Source organism: Tasmannia lanceolata, unplaced genomic scaffold, assembly GCF_043159265.1.
Source record: "Tasmannia lanceolata isolate RefF3 unplaced genomic scaffold, GAP_Taslan_0.1 ptg000031l, whole genome shotgun sequence".
NCBI classification, from domain to species: Eukaryota; Viridiplantae; Streptophyta; class Magnoliopsida; order Canellales; family Winteraceae; genus Tasmannia; species Tasmannia lanceolata.
Genome location: NW_027518708.1, coordinates 317,019 through 321,251, shown reverse-complemented (window position 1 = coordinate 321,251; position 4,233 = coordinate 317,019).

Below are 4,233 nucleotides of genomic sequence, written 5' to 3'. Positions count from 1 at the left end.
AGAGTTCAAATTAATTTTCCTAAATGGATTTGTGAATCAGAATAATTCTTACATAATTGTGAAGATATTTTTGTTGACACCATTGAGTGACTGAAAAGATTTTTATAGAAATATTAATAGAAAAGTAAGCTTAGTTTTCAAAAGAGTTGAACATGTGAGCCTTCAAATTTGATTCCATCATATAGTTCTGAAAAGCTACATGAATTCCATTACCTTGAATTTCTTCAGTTTTTATATGATGAGTGGCAATGGGGAAAGTATCTATCTATATGCATAGCTCAAGGCTAAGGGTTTATTAAATTCTATTGCTTTACATTAGTTTTGGCTTAAATATTTTGAGTTTTGAACACTAAAGAGTAGAAATACGCTTACTCTTTAAAAGTATTTGCATAGCACAAAGGTGAAGCTATAATGTCTTAAATGCATTAAACACCTTTGACAACTGGTTTCAATTTCAATTTTGGCTTTGTTCATTATTTGTTGATTTCTAAGATCGCCTTGTTTCATTGACTGAGTTGCATTTAATTGTGGTGTCAAAATGTGATTTTGTAAATGTCAGTGTTGTTCATTATTTGTTGATTTCTAAGATTGTCTTGTTTCATTGACTGAGTTGCATTTAATTGTGGTGTCAAAATGTGATTTTGTAAATGTCAGGGTTTTGTGCTCAGCATTTGTATAGTATTCACTGCGTTTTGAATGCCCATACCATTGTAGCTTTTTTTTTTTTTGTTTAGTTCACAAGAGATTTCATGAGGAACTGAAGGGAGTTTGTGATAGCTCATTGGAAATTAAAGATGGGTTACAATTTTTGAAAGAAGGTTGTAATAATTTCATCTCTTCAAGGTTGTTATAGGTAGGGGTGGTTATTCAGTTATAACCGAACCGAAATAACCGAAATTTGATAACCGAAATAATTTCGGTTATCAAATTTCGGTAACCGAAACCGAACCGAAATTTTAAAAAACCGAACCGAAACCGAACCGATTAAAAATTCGGTTATTCGGTTATAACCGAATAAACCGAATAATCGAATAGTGGGAGAAAAAGAGGAAAAAAAGCAAAATCTTTGTTTCGATCGGAGGGCTAGGATGATCCAATCGAAATGATTTTTTGAGCACAACCTAATTAAGTTGTAATCAATCAAATGGACGGTTTCGATCATCCTTTGGAGTGCCCATATCACATCTTTTTTTGAAAAAATAATGGTTTTTATCATTAATTCGGTTATTTCGGTTAACCGAATTTTTTTTGGGAGATAACAGAAACCGAAACCTAATAACCGAATTGCCAAAAAAAAAAACCGAAACCGAACCAAAATGGAAAAAAACCGAACCGAACCGACCGAACCAATTCGGTTCGGTTATTCGGTTTTAACCGAATAATGAACACCCCTAGTTATAGGGGTTGATAATATATACCTAAATCTATTAATGTGTTTTAATATAGGTACTATTTTTGTAAATGTTTTCAAAATTAGATAAAGACCGCCCTTTCACCACCTTGATATTGGCAGCCCACACATCTGTTGACATTGTATAAAATAAATTTTGTTGATTAGCATATAGTAATCTTAGGGGATTGATTCAGTGGTAAGGGACATAATTAATTAATGCTTATATTATAATGCTGAAATTATTTCCTTTAAGCAATAACCTTATAACCATAACTTGATGATGATGCTCATCTGTAATTTTATTTCACATTTAAATGGGTAACTGCAAACGTACAATATTTCCATCATCCAAATTAATAGAAGTTATGTCAAATACAAAGAATGCTTTCGAATTTATAAAATAATAAATTCATATAAAAAAAAGCAGTTAGAGATGAACTTGTTTGTGATGATGAACTCACTTCTGCGCAGGTCATTTAATTAGATGTAATATAATTTGTGTGATTTTATTTTTTATTTTTTAAATCTGGTAAGTGAACAGATAAGTGTTAGATGTGTATGGCGTATGAGTGTTTTCAAAGGATGAAGCCAATACAGTTATGATATACGTATTTTGTATTAACTTGTTGACTTTTGCTTAGTCATTTGAATATTACATTTATCCACACATATTTTTATAAATGCATAGCTTGAGTATGATTGTAAAATTGTATTGATATCAGTCGCTATATGTCCAATATTTTGTAGTTTTGTTATATTTATCTTGCTCTACCATTTGTATCTATATAGAGATCATAAGATTAGAATAATATTCACTTATGGGTTTTATCATTTGCTTCAGTACATGCTCTGTCATGTTTTGATCAATTTATGAGTGCATTTTATTTCGATAAGTGGCACTTGATAGGCGAAAGGCGTTATCCCAAGCCCATTATTAGGGGAATAGCTTAGTCTATATTGCGTTCTTCTTTATTTTCTTTTCTTTTAGGAGATTCTCTAAGTTTTTTAGACAACCCTCTATTATAGTATAGGGCTCGCTCAGTCTCATTATCTTGCTTGCCTTCTTCTTTTGGAGAAAGATTTTGTCTCATTTGTTTTAGGGGTGTAACCTCCTTTAGACATGTTTTATCTGATTGGCGTTTCACTTGTTTGTGATCATGCTAGTTTAGTTGTTTGTGATCATGCTGGTGTACCTGTTTGTGAGCACGCTAGTTTACTTGTTTGTGAATCACACATGTTTACTTGTTTTGCATCTTTATCTCGGAATATATTCCGAACTACGTTGGCTTGATCCTTTCCCACGAGGTACGTAGTGCAACTTGGGATCTTTATCCCAAGTCCAGCCAAACTTTGTAAATCTTTTAAAAACTTATTTTTCAAAAAGCTCTTCCTCTAGAGTTAGGAGGATGTCCTAGGTAGAGTATTTTGGTGGTTGTGTGTTTGCTTTAGAGTTAGGAATTTGTCCTAGAGTTATAGGAATGCCTCCGTCTGGTCAGTTGGAGATTCACATTGCTAATTAATGACTAGGTCTAGGATGCGTTTAGTGATCCTATTATTTTCCGTAGGACACACGGCCTAGGTACACATAGGTTGTAGGAACCACTTGCATTAGCTTAGGGCTAACCTGCATTTTGTTAGGGCATATAAGGTATCCTAAAATCCACAATCCACTGGAATATAAATAATCGTGGAAAAACCTTTAATAACTAGTCCGGTCTTTTAGGTCGAGTCTAAGATAGAGGTCTAGATGTCTTAGGCATTATAGTTTAGAATAGGTGCGAAGAACTACGTCCCTCTGATTCTTGTGAAGGCGGGGATACGTAGGCGGCTTGGATGAATATCAGACCATCCAAGAGTCGAGGAAATCGTTCAGAGTTTAGGATTTGTTGTGTTGTGTCGTGTGTGGTATCAAGTTATATTGCATGTTTTGTTGTGTTTTCTTACTTTCCTATACATATCTTATACTTTTAGCTGTAGCATGCATGTGTTTTCCCACCAGAACTTAGACACCCATTCGGCATGTCAGTCAAAACCTAGCAATGCTTAGGTGACACACTTCTTTTATTTATTTTCTGTGTACTTATTATTTCTATTCTCAAGAAATGCATGCCTAGGTAGACGACTGATGATGATTTTTCCCATTTCATATGATTTTTGCCAAAACTCTTCAAGGTTAATAACAAATGGCATAAGAGACCAAGTGCTTGCACTTGGACGAATTGGAGGTGCTCTTCAGACCTTCTCCATTCATAATCAGGCACGAGCCCATATATATTTCTGGTTATCCATGGTATACAGAGCATATATGTTTTTGGGGTTCCATGGCCTATCCATGGATGGCGACTCTGAGTTATTTTAGGTATGTCTTGAATCTGGACTTGTTCCCGAATCAAGAGGTATCTCATTTATTGCCACTCGTGTTATGCTATGAGGGTGGCATCCGTTTCAAGAGTTCCTTTGTAGAGCTCTCCTTCACACGTGGATGATCCAAGAGGCCGCTGGGGGCTCGTCTCCCACCTCTCTCTCGGATCGGGGTCCACAAAAACCATAGCCTAAAAACACACAAATGGCACTTCTTTTACCCAACTTATGTCGCTCTTTTGTCGGAAGAAGTACAAAACACGTGGAGCGAAACACACGTTGTTAAGAGTAGTCAAGAAGAGAATCGTAAAAATGTTCAGAAAGGGATACGCCAGCAATGATGGATGAGGGTATCCGATTAATAAGGTAGACTGAAATTTGAACAGCTTCTCCCCAGAATTTACGAAGGACAGAAGATGAGATAAGTAATGTTCAGGGAGTCTCAATAATATGACGATGCTTGTGTTTCGCTATACCAT